The sequence below is a fragment of the Poecilia mexicana genome, unplaced genomic scaffold (genome assembly GCF_051168715.1).
Source record: "Poecilia mexicana isolate PSO_F unplaced genomic scaffold, ASM5116871v1 scaffold_14, whole genome shotgun sequence".
Taxonomy (NCBI): Eukaryota; Metazoa; Chordata; class Actinopteri; order Cyprinodontiformes; family Poeciliidae; genus Poecilia; species Poecilia mexicana.
In genome coordinates, this window is record NW_028263383.1 from 27488009 (window position 1) to 27500587 (window position 12579).

General features: G+C 37.3%; 1 protein-coding gene across 1 annotated transcript in view; it reads left to right on the forward strand.

The window, feature by feature from the left end:
* vps37d (VPS37D subunit of ESCRT-I) overlaps positions 1 to 12579 on the forward strand; it is a 46532-nt gene that overhangs the window by 10714 nt on the left and 23239 nt on the right. The window lies entirely within an intron of this gene.

Consider the following 12579-nt stretch of genomic DNA (forward strand, 5'->3'; position numbering starts at 1 on the left):
ATCGATGAACGCAGCCCTGCAGCCCTCAGCAGTCTGAAATGATTCAGTGGAAACAGCCAGAGAAATCAGTCAGAAAAGGTCGCGTCCCAAACACTTAAGGTCACAGCTAATTACACACAGTAACCCACAGCGGCTCCTCGGTGTCTTCCCTGGTAATGGCAGGAAGACACCCAAACATGATGGCTGCACTTACACATCGAAAGCAGAGCTGTGCTTTACAACGGAGTTATAGGTCAGGCTAAGAAAAAATATGAATAAAAAAATTAAATTATGAGAATAAAGTCAGAATATAATGGGAATAAAGTAATAAAATTACAAGAATAAAGTCAAGATATTACACTCATAATATCACCAGAACAAAGTTGTAGTAATGTGAGTATATTATAGGAATAAGGCCATAATAATAAGAGAATGTCAAAACAATGAGAACAATGTCATGATATTAGGAGAAAAGCATCAGCATCAGATTATCAGTTGCTTTAATTTAATAAATTTAACTTTATTCTCAAACTACTTTATTGTCATGTTATCACTTTACTCTTCATTACAACTTAATTTTCAATATATTATCTTAGTCTCGTAATATGACTTTATTCGGGGGTCACCCTGAACAGGTCACCAGGTCATGGGACTTTATTCTTCCTGTATTATAATGTTATTCTCATAATATTAAGACTTTATGCTTATATGATTTACTTTATTCTGGTGTGAGTTTATTCTCAAAATATTGTGACTTTATTCTCATTATCACTGCTTTATTTCTTGTAATCTTATGATATTATTCTGATAATTTTATTCTTTTCTTAGCCTGGGCCTCATTCTCTGTAGTGTTTACATCCCACTCAGCTGTCTGTCAGCCTCTCGGTTCAGAGACTGAAGGCAGCTTCCCATCAGAGTGCAGAGAAGCCTCTGAGTGTCACGGAGTCGAGCCTTCATCTGCTCAGAGAAACCTCAGCATGACTGGAGTTCGGTCATGGGAACCAAATGGAGCATATCAAATGCCAGCAGGAAGCTTGCAGCAGTTGTCAAGGAATTTGCGGGCTAAAAGACGGGGAGGGGGTGCCTTGCTTCTTTTTGTTTCGGCAAGTTATTCCTTCTCAGACGACGTCGCCTCAGCCTTTCTGCTCAACTCTTATCTGGGTAGAGAAGCTTTAAAGGTTCGTACACGGCGAGTCGAATCAGAAACGGGTGATGAAGTCAGCGTTCCATAATGTCTTCTGCTGCTTCAAGTTCAAGTGTGGCGTAATGAAAAGGCCAGATTTCTGCCTCAGCTGCAGTGATGGAAGTTGGGTGGAATGCTAAACTTCCTGTCGATGTGCGCGCGGTGCACAGATGCTATCCCACCTCCCCGGCGAGGCAGGCAGGATGGGCGGGGGTCAGTCTTTGCGTCCTTCCTGCGCGTAACATCTGATTCTCATTTGGCTCCGTGAGCGGCTGGGGGGGGAAGCGGACCAGAAAGATGAATGAAGCAGCTTTTCTTGACGTAAACGTTCCCAGTGGAGGCAAACTGAGGAGCAGATTGTTAGACGCATCCTGCTGTTTCACTGAGGAGGATCTGTGGGTGGGAAACGCTGCCAGAGCACTGCAAAAAACTAAATCTTACCAAATATTTTCTCTTATTTCAAGTGTACCATCTTACAAGTAACTTTTCAGCAAGAAATATGAGTTTTTTAAGTAAGTAATTCCTTAATATTGATGGAAAAACGTACAAGATTATTTCACTTTTAGCAAGACGTTTTTCTCATGTTACAGATCAGCGGTGTCCAAATTTTTAGTATTGGGACCAAAACTGGCAAATTCAAACTACTGGAGGCCGCAAACTGTATTTAATTAGTTTAATGTAATCTTTTTTCTTTCTTTTTTTGTTTTACCTACTTAATAATAAATATATAAAATAAACAAATAAAAAAGGGGTTCATAGTGTTTTCTTATTGAAAAATAAAGCTTTTTCAAATTATCTGGCTTATCAATTGTTTTCTATTTTGTTGGCCAAATTTATACCACTCTTGACTTGTGATTGGGGACCAAACACAATTAACAGCAATCATGTTAAGGGCCAAAAATGGCCCCTTGGCTACACTTTGGACACCCTTGTTATAACTGAAATAATGTGATTTATTAAGGAATTATTGATTAAAAACAAGCAACTACATCTTTCTGAAAAGTTAGTTTTGTCTTATTTCAAGTACAATAAGATATTAGGACTACTAAACTAGACCGAAAATACTTGGTAAGATGTTATTGCAGGGACTCCAGGTGGAGGAGAAACCTTGAACTGTCCTGGTTTTGAGTTTCTTTCTCTTAAACGTTGCAGCCACCTTTAGTTTACTTTCCTCCACTATTACCTAGGCCTGTCGCGATAAACGATAAATCAATTAATCGCATGATAAATTAAACCTATCGACCTCATTTTAAGTATCGGCTTTATCGTCTCTTCCTGCCTTTTCGTCTTTCTGTTGATGACACTGAATGAAAAAAAGGCTCAACTCCGGTGCTCTCCACTGATCCTCCCTTCTTCATTTAGTGTAATGCCCAGGGCACACAACATGAGTTGTTGGCCCATTTTCAAAACCTGAGAGACCACACATTAGCAGACAGAAATCCTAGGTATCACGGTTCGATCGGGTTCGTCGTGCCGTGTGGTGTCCAGCCACCTGGGGACAAAATAATGGCTACAAATCCAGTTAACCAATTTTAAAACCAGGCATTAATCAATGCTTTACTAGAATCTACCTGTGATCCATGTGGCTAGAGTCAGCGTAAAGTCCTGACTGAATGAAAATCATTATAACCTATTTATGTACGTTAACGAAGAACAGCTGAAAACTTACCGGGTTTATCAACTGCGGTAGCAATTTGGCTCCAACTCCTCTCCTTGTCATTTCTATATTCTTTGCACTAAATGTGAAATAAATATTAATCCATTTTATTTTTGTTTTTGGTTGTTTCATTTATTTAGTTTGTTTAGTTCCAGTGTTATGTGTTCTTTTGAAAATAATGTGTATCTATCTATGGCAGGAAATCGCATGCATTATTAGTCATTTCCGTTAAATCAGTGTCAAAAGGACTTGAAACAATATTATCGTTTATCGTAATAATTTTTTAGACAATTAATTGCTCAGCAAAATTTGTTATCGTGACAGGCCTACTATTACCTTATAAAATGACTGATGGTGCAAATTCTGCGACGTGTTCACAGCCGTTTGTGCTCATAAGAAAGGTCACAGAAATGCCTAATCTGAGAAGGCTGGTGCAGAAATCCTGTAACCTTAACAGCAGGAGTCCCCAAAGGGTTTGGTTTGGAGCTACATACATTTGCCGACTGATTCAGACGTGATCTGGACCAGGTGTAGACCTGAGGCGTAAATGTTCAGATTATGGACAGACGTGGGATTAGTGGACGAACAGGATCATGAAGAAGGAGGAGCCCAGAAGACATGTCAGGGAGAACAAAGGTGAATTGATTAATCAGATTAGTCATGATTAATCAATTATTCAAATAACTGTCGCATAATGTTTTATAGATTAATTGTTAACACAAAACGGCTTGATAAAGTAATTAATGTGCCAAATATTGCATCCAAAAAAAAAAATTAGAACTTTTCTAATTTATTTAATAATACAGTGTAATGTAGATTTTTATTTCTACACCATTGATTTATATGGAAGAAGATTAGAGTCTCTGAAAAAAAAACATTAAAATGCTGACTTTTTTTTTTTTTAAAGAATCTTGACTTTTTTCAGGATTCAAGTCAGAATTACTCTGGGTTCTGCAACAAAAGACAGAATTCTTTTATTCATTGGCCCTAATTTTCTTTCATAGATTAACATTTACCAAATTTGATGTAAACGTCTTTCCACTTTGCCTTGAAGTCGGTCTGTTTTCCAGTTAAGCCTCAGAGGCTGACAGTTTAAGGTGACTCCACATATATATATATATATATATATATATATATATATATATATATATATATATATATATATATATATATATATATATATATATATATATATTGGCTCTGCTATTTAAAGCATAAAACACACTGATGTGTTGTCACCAGCCAGAGATCAGTGCTCTAAAGTTGGCAAAGTCTATTTTTAAGTAGTTAAAAAATAGCACAGAAATGAAAATATGACAGCTGCCTCTGCTAACTGTTTAAGGCAGCCGGAACAGGAAGTGTTTTGTTGTGGATAGTAATGTCTTCAAACTTGTGCATGGCTTTCCATCAAAAACTAGTTTTTAGATATTTTTAATTTATCTCAGCGTACTATTTTCTCAGATGAGTTTTCTCTGAATTGGATCCATTTACTCTTCAGTGTTTTTTATTTATGTAACTTTGGATGTCATTAGCAGGTGTAACAGTACACATATTGGTAGGAAAAATATTCAGTGCATGCTTATGTGCGCATAAGTTTTTTTATCTCATTGTATTAAAAATGTTTTGTGTTTCAATTTTGTCAATTTTGTATTTCGTTATAACTAGATTCTGCTCCTGACTTTATTTCCTTGCCCTGGCAGTTAAACTCTTCCATATTTTAAGGTTTGTTCTTATGTTAAAAGTGAAGCAGACAGTTTCAAATTACACGCCTCAGTGCTGAATTATGGCTCTTGTGTAAAACATTCAGGAACATTTACTCTCTATTTCTGCATGGCTCATCAGCTTAAGAGAAGTTTGAAGACCTTGAATGCATCACTGGCACTTTTTATATTTAATGCGACAGCTCAAATGTAGCCATCAGGGTTAGGTTAGGCCTGTCACGATAACCAATTTTGCTGAGCGATTAATTGTCTAAAAAATTATTGCAATAAACGATAATATTGTTTCAAGACCTTTTGACACTGATTTAATGAAAATGACATAATAATGCATGCTATTTCCTGCCATAGATACATACACTTTATTTTCAAAAGAACACATAACACTAGAACTGATTAACTAAATAAACAAAACGACCAAAAACAAAATAAAATGAATTCTCAGTCTCCATTAATAAAAAAACGTACTTGAAAAAAAAACTAACCAACATAAAACCAAAGTGGAAATAAATACTACATTCAACCAAAAGAGTGCAGATTATGAAGTTTGTATACTATATCGCCCTTCAGTAATCACTAGATTTAGATAGAGAAGATGGGCATCTGACTACCTGATGCAATAGTTCACACTGCACGACTTTTTGCCCCTATTTTCCCCTTACAACAATCTTAGAACGTTGGCTGATCTAAGATTGTCGCAGGTGATTTCGTAACCGATCATCCTGCAGAGTGTTACGGTAGATCGTCGTGGCTGCTCCGATCTAAATCAGGGGTTTCCCCCGACTGGGAGCATTTACGTTGAATGTGACAGGTAGCCAATCAGAAAGCGGGGATTCTCCTCCGTGCTTTCTGAGGGAGAATCCCAAACAACTGACACAGCGCAACCCGGAGTCCAGCGGACATTGGATATGATATGTGGAAACAACATTAATATTTATTCAACATTTCGTGCAAAGAATATAGGGACAAGGGGAGGAGTTGGAGCCAAATTGCTATAAACCCGGTAAGTTTTCAGCTGTTCTTCTTTAATGTGACATAAATAGGTTATAATGATTTTCATTCAGTCAGGACTTTACGCTGACTTTAACCACATGCATCACAGGTAGATTCTAGTAAAGCATTGATTAATGCCTGATTTTAAAATTAGTTAACTGGACTTGTAGCCATTATTTTGGGCTACAAGTTCAAAATAATGGCTGTGTGGCTGGAGACCACACAGCATGATCGAACCTGATCAAACCGTTATACCCAGGATTTCTGTCAGCTAATGTGTGGTCTCTCAGGTTTTGAAAATGGGCCGACAGTCGGCTGACAACTTGTGTCGTGTGGGGTGGACATTGCACTTAGGAAATGAGGAAGGGAGGGTCAGTGGAGAGCACCGGAGTTGAGCCTTTTTTCATTCAGTGTCAAGAGAAAGACGAAAAGGCAGGAAGAGACGATAAAGCCGATAATTAAAATGAGGTCGATAGGTTTAATTTATCATGCGATTAATTGATTTATCGTTTATCGCGACAGGCCTAATCAGGGTCATAATTACATAATGCTTTAAGTTGTATTTCTTAATGTTTCTCTATAAATGAGAGGAACTCCTATCTTAGAATTGCAGGAATTCATTTTATTATTGTTTTTCTACCTTATTACATGCCTTTTTCACCCTAAAACAGTTTGAATTTAATTTAAAAATCCAGCAAACTCATGGTCCCAGAGACCGGAACAGCATAAATTCAACTCCCCTTCAGGCCTTTAATGCAGTAAACTGAAAATGCTGTGTGATTGTAGGAGTAGTTGCATTTAAAAAAAAGCAGGGAACTGTTGTTACTGAATGACTGAATAAAAATGCTTTGAATTAAAGGGTTCTGCATGATTTATACAATCTTTTGGGTGTGCTGCACCTGAGCTCCCACACTCGACAACTCATCCTTTAAAATCTGGTTTAATAATGTGCTGAAAAGTTGTTTTAACAGTCTGTTCAGAACAAAAGAGTTTCAAGTCATTTCTCATGAGGTATTCAGGACCATTTGTGCCTTCTTGTCAGTGATTGATGAGCTCTCTGTATGTGCATGGCAGTGACTCTCCTTTCACATTATCTCCTTAAAACACTCACTGTGTAGCTCTTCTCATTCTGCTCATAGTGACTCTCCCTGTTGTTTTTTTTAATAGGAACCTTGATTGTGTTTGATCATCCTCAAACCAGTTTCACTAGCTGCGTTTCCATTACAACTGTGCACAAAACTTTGTCAATATTCCGCTAATGTAAAAAAACAAAACAATTTTGTAATTGCAGTGTTTCCATTAAATAATAAACTCAATTAAAATCACATGTGCGATAAGTAATTAAAAAACACACTTTGCGCCATCACTGTTCAAACCAGTTTCAATAAACTGTAGCATCTGATTTTATGTAAGCAGTGTGTGCTTCTCTGCAACGAACCAGACTGTGTTCGATGCTTCTAAACTGGGTGGGTCTTCACCAGTTTAGGGCTGGAAAAACAGCTGTGGGTGGAGTTGTTAAGATTTGGGCTTACAACCCTGACTGTGCTCTTTACCTGTTAAAGGTTCTTCCCTGCTGGAGAACATGCTGACCAAATGTTAACTTCTCTTCTCTCCCGTTGACAAGAACAGGAATGTAGCTGGTTTAATTTCTGTCAGACTTCATAAAAATGGGACTGTTTGCTGTCAAACCACATTGGTTTGAACGAAGGAGCAAAAGAAAAGCTTCCTCCAGAGATCCTGCTGTCATTTTGAGGTTTTAATTTTCAGTGATGACTCCGAGTAGACAGGGAGTGTCTGCGTGACTGTTTCTGTATAAAGTTTGTGCCGTAGACATTTATGAGGTGTTGGGTCAGATCGACTCTGTGAATGTTTGAGTTTGCTCAGTGATACATTTTTTATCAATAGAGAGTGGTAGACGTGTAGCGAGAGGATGAGGGGAGATGTTGAGGGTGTTACTGACAGCTGGTGTTAGTTCAGTGAAACTGTGAAACTGGAAACCATCTGCAAGCTCGTCTACAGCACTGCCAGCCTCTCTGCGTGAAGTGATTACAGCTTTGTTTATTTTTAAAGCAGTAGTTGCAGTACTTGTGGAACTTTTACTCTAAAGCAATGAGCTGAACATGGCAAGTTCAGTATTTCAGTTCATTACTCACTAAACATGTACTCTAACTCCAGAAAACACAGAAGGAATTCTTAATGTGTGGATCAGAGGCATTTTTCCTGTTTTAGTTTTCAGAAAGTAATCTATGGAAGGTTTATATATAGTCAAATGTAGTTTAAATCTAATATTCTAAGTTTGAAACACATTTTCTTTCTGTTTAATAGGGGCACCTATTGCTGTTTTTTGGGCGATATCCGATTACTGATCTTTAAAAAGCCTGACTTGTCGATTCTGATTGTGGCCAAGGCCACAATCGAAATAGCATCCCTACTGGTTACTTTTGTTTATTAGTCAGAATTGAGTTACTTTACCAACCTTTTAGGTTTCTGTTGTATCAGACACAAAGTGATGTTCATCTGGACTTTGAAGTAAAAAACATAAATAAAGGAGCTAGAGCAGAGCGATACGTCTCAATGCGTTAAAACTGACTCTCCTCTTAATTTCATGGTTTGAAATCAGTAGAAAGTGTTGATATGAACATAAGGTAATATAAAGAGATTTTTACCCATCAATTTTAAAAATAAAATTACAGATTTAGTTGCATTTAATTTTGGTTTGGTTTAATTAATATTCAACAAGCTGAACAGAAAATTCACATCGGGCCATCATATATCAAGCAGATCAAATCGTGTAACTTTTCTGCTTTGATTTTTACTCTGGTTTAAAGTGATTGGAGAGCGATCAAAATTTCACACAGCAGTCATCACATCCTTTCCTTTGAGGGAAACTATTTTCTGGATTAAGAAGCAAAAAGGTTGTTCTAAAAGTCTAATTTCCCTCCAAATCAACGCCTTCCTAATTACCTCATATTTTCTATTTTTTTCATCTATATCCAGAAGACTGTTTATGATAAAGGTGGAAGCTTTTTTTTCCTTTTAACTAACAAAAATCTGCTGTGGTTGAAGTCTTTTGAGACAATATATTTAGAGTAATCAGTGTTACTTGTAAATGTAATAGAATATTTAAACAAAAAGTTGGATCAATGTTTACTTGTTCTCTTCAGTGCAGTTTGTCATTTTTGCTGTATCTGGTTTCTGTCGCAAACTTAATGAAATTACACAAAACATTTAAACAGACATGGACAAACCTGTGTAAGTGTTTGTAAGACGCCTTAAAGTCCAGCAATGAACCTTTCGGGTGTGACAACAAAGATCATCAGTTATCATAATCAACAACAGCAGTAAAATAAAGTAAAATGAAGTTTTATATTTTTTGCAGAGAAAATGTCACTCTATAAAAAGGCGTTACTTTTGGTTGGTGGTGTTTTCCAAGAAGCTGTGAAGCTGTTATCACACATTTTGTTGCGTTGTGTGTTTGAAAGGCCATGAATGGGTCTGAAGTGCTGGAGGGCCATAATTCACAGCTAACATGATGGATGATTAGTGAGAATCATTTTATTTATTTTTCTCTCTTTTTTTTTTTCCAAGCCTCTGAGATGTCCATGTCCTTCAAGGCAGCTTTTTGTAAACTCTGAGCACCCAGCAGCCGCTGGCTCCCTGAGCTCCTTGCAACCATTCAGCACAGTTCAGTTAGCAGCCTTTCGGGTGGAAAGAATCGTGGTCATTATTATTGACTGATGGTATCTTCATGTTTGTGGCGTTTCCAGCTGCCGCTCCATCAGCGAGCCTCATTGATATTCAGCAGCTTCTGACCGGAGACGATGTCACTGCCAGTTCAGCTGTGCAACGTGGAACTGTGTCGTGTTTAAAGGGCAGAAGGATTTCTGTTAGACGGGCGGCTCAGTGATATCACTAGTGTTTTTGAACAACAGGGCAGTTAAATAACTGATGAATTTCTTTCTTTCCTAATTTTTTTTTGGTCAGTTTGCAATGTTTTCAATTAATTTATCTCCAAAAATGTTGGTTAATTGGCCTGTAGAGCAAATTATCTTCAAATTTCTTTATTGACAAACAATGTTATTCATTCAGCAGCCTGCCATGTTTTTGAGTTAAAAAATGTGTACAGTTGATAGGAAATTTTAAAATATCACATGATAATTATGCGTTATTGGAAGATTAATGCTTCAATGCCAACTATAACCTCTTAAAAAATGCAAACATTAAAAAAAACCTCAAAGAAATAAGCAATGCTTTGCCTGGTGGGTGTCCAAGTAAACCCTGGTGGCCCACCAGGCTTTTTAGTGCATGGTGGGAAAATCCTAATATGTTAAACTGATTGGTTAGTTTCTACCAATAAGGAAGATGAGCTGATTGCATCGAGTTGTTGACTTTCATCTAAGCTGGAGGCCATAGTGGGAGGGAATCTTTTAGCAGAAGTGGGTACTGTATGAGTGGACCTCTGCCTTAACCAGCTGGGTGTTCAGAGAACATGGAGAACACAGAAGCACTGAGTCATGGGTCGTTTTTGAGACAAAAAAAACTACTAAACTGACATTAAAGTAGCTGAAGCTCTACTAATGACTTTCTTCTAAGAAATGAGAAGTAGACTAAACTTAGAAAGCCCATTTTTACTCATACTGATGACTCAAGGCACTTTTACACTAGAGTCACATTCACCCAGGGGTACTCACAAGGCCCAAACACTCATGCACAGATGAGTAAGCAACTCTGTGTTAAAAATCCCGGGGAATCGACATCTGGTGTCAGGTCTCATTCAAGTTTTGTCACCTGTGGAACAAATGACAGTGAATTTAAGCATTTAAATTGTTGTATTTCACACAAAGCATAATCAGGTTTTATTTATTATTTGTTCGTTTAATGAAAGCTAAAATAGCTAGTTCTACTCTAGATAGATTATATACTAGGGCAGGGACTTGAACACATTAATTTTGATAAATAATAGATGATAGATTTTAACGCAATCGCCTTTTATCTTGTGTCCAGAACCTTAGAACCTTAGTACTTAGTACCATAGCACTTTTCTGGTACACCATTAAATCTGACGCACAAGTGACATCCGCCAACAACAGCAACGGATGACAAATCTGCTTCTTTTGGCCCACTGGGGTTTAATTTTTCCTTAAAAAAATGATCAGACAGGACACTGGAAAAGACTATTGTGTTCAAGTTGTGCTAAAATTAACTGGCATGTCGGTAAATCTATTCAAGCCTAAAATAGCCTCACAAAAAAACAACAAAAAAAAAACAATAAACATCTATTGTTGACCTCGTGGGTCTAAACATTCAATAATTTAGCAACAAAAGGCTTTTTGAATTGGAAAATGTTTCTTATTTTGTCAGTATAGGTTATTTAATTAATTACAGAGCCTGCAATTAATTTGATTAAAAATTTAACACGAGTCTCACCACTAATTAATACTAAATTTAATTAATGCAGAACTGTCAGTGATTTAGCTTGCATTAGTTAACATGGGGATAATTGTTTCCACTGCTGCCTCAGTCCGTGTAAATAAAGAAGCTGCTCTTTCTTCACAATGTTAAATCTCTGCAGCCGAATGCCGATCAATCTTTGCGCTGAGATATAAGAAGCCTTGCATTGGAGCGTGCTGCTATTATGCAAAACCGATATGCTGTGTTTATCTGCACTAAATCAAATGGAAATTGCAGCAGGCTGCTACACAGTGACTGCTAAAAACATGCCTCCACATATTGCGGGAGTTGGAGCTTACAGCGTTCTGCTATTTACAGTATATATCAGGTTCCTCGCTCTGAGTCATGTGAAGCCTTGTAATGCCAGCTGAGGAGAAAAATGATCATAAGAAATCCATCTTTTGAGCTCGTAATACTAGATCTCAGGATTTCAATCAGTGTGCAAAGACGGTTTTGTAAACAGACATCTCCTGTTAAAGAAAAAGATGTTTTGTTTTTTGACTTCTAAATGTCCTGGTAGACACAGGCTGAAGCCAAGGACAAAAGACAAATTATCTAACAGTGTCATGGAAAATACAACCCTGATTCTTTAACACACATTTTCACAATGTTGGGGCATTGACTTACAGTATGTCATATTTACAGCATAGTTAAACACCGACATTTTGGAGTGGAGCTGTAAAACATAAGACTGGAGAAAAACAGCACCAGCTCTGATAATGACTCACCTGTCCTCCCAAAATCCTTTGGTCTGCAAAGTTCAGTGGTTTCTCATTAGCGCTCTCATTAGAAAACCTATACAGTACGAAAAAAATTAGCTAAGCTAAGAAAATTATAGTCAGAGTAGTTACTTTGGGCCAATTAAGTTGCACAGAAAATATTTCTTGGTTGTTTAGAAGCAAGTTTTACCATGAAAAAAATCCACTGTACTGGCGCAGTCAAGAAATCCTTCTCATAAAATAACATTATTATGAACATATATATATATAATTCTTACCTGTGAAAGTTAAAACAAATAGATCCAGTTTGTCCTGTAAATTGGTTGAATCAAGTTCACTCGTCATGAACTGGAGACCTCTGATGATCACTCCACCGCCACATTCAAAATGGCGGCGACGAAACGTACGAGTCGGCGTTCAATGAGGCGTCTCCGTATTCATGTCTGTGGTTTCAGTGATTTGACAGTGCAGTGAGAAAGAACCACAGCAGCTGAAAATGTAACAAATGTTGCATTTTGCTCCCCAATCAAACAGGGTCCATCGGAATATCAACAGTCTATAAAAATGAAGCCCAGAACATTTTAAACAGTATTTAGTCTCCATTATCCCCAAAATAAAGTCATTATTTTCTCTGACTCAGCAAGAAAGCTGTTAATACTGGTGTGGTTTTATTTTAAAGCTGCAGGCTGTAAAACCCAAAGGACCAAAGGAGGTGGATTTAAGCAGGCATTGACTGTGCTTTGGCTCTGGGAGTGGATGGGACAAGAATCCTTACAGACATCAAAAGTGTCCAGCTTGTAATGCTAAAGTACTGATGTTTAGGAAAATGATGGGGAATACATTCATCTCCTTATACAGACTTACTTAATTTACAAAGGT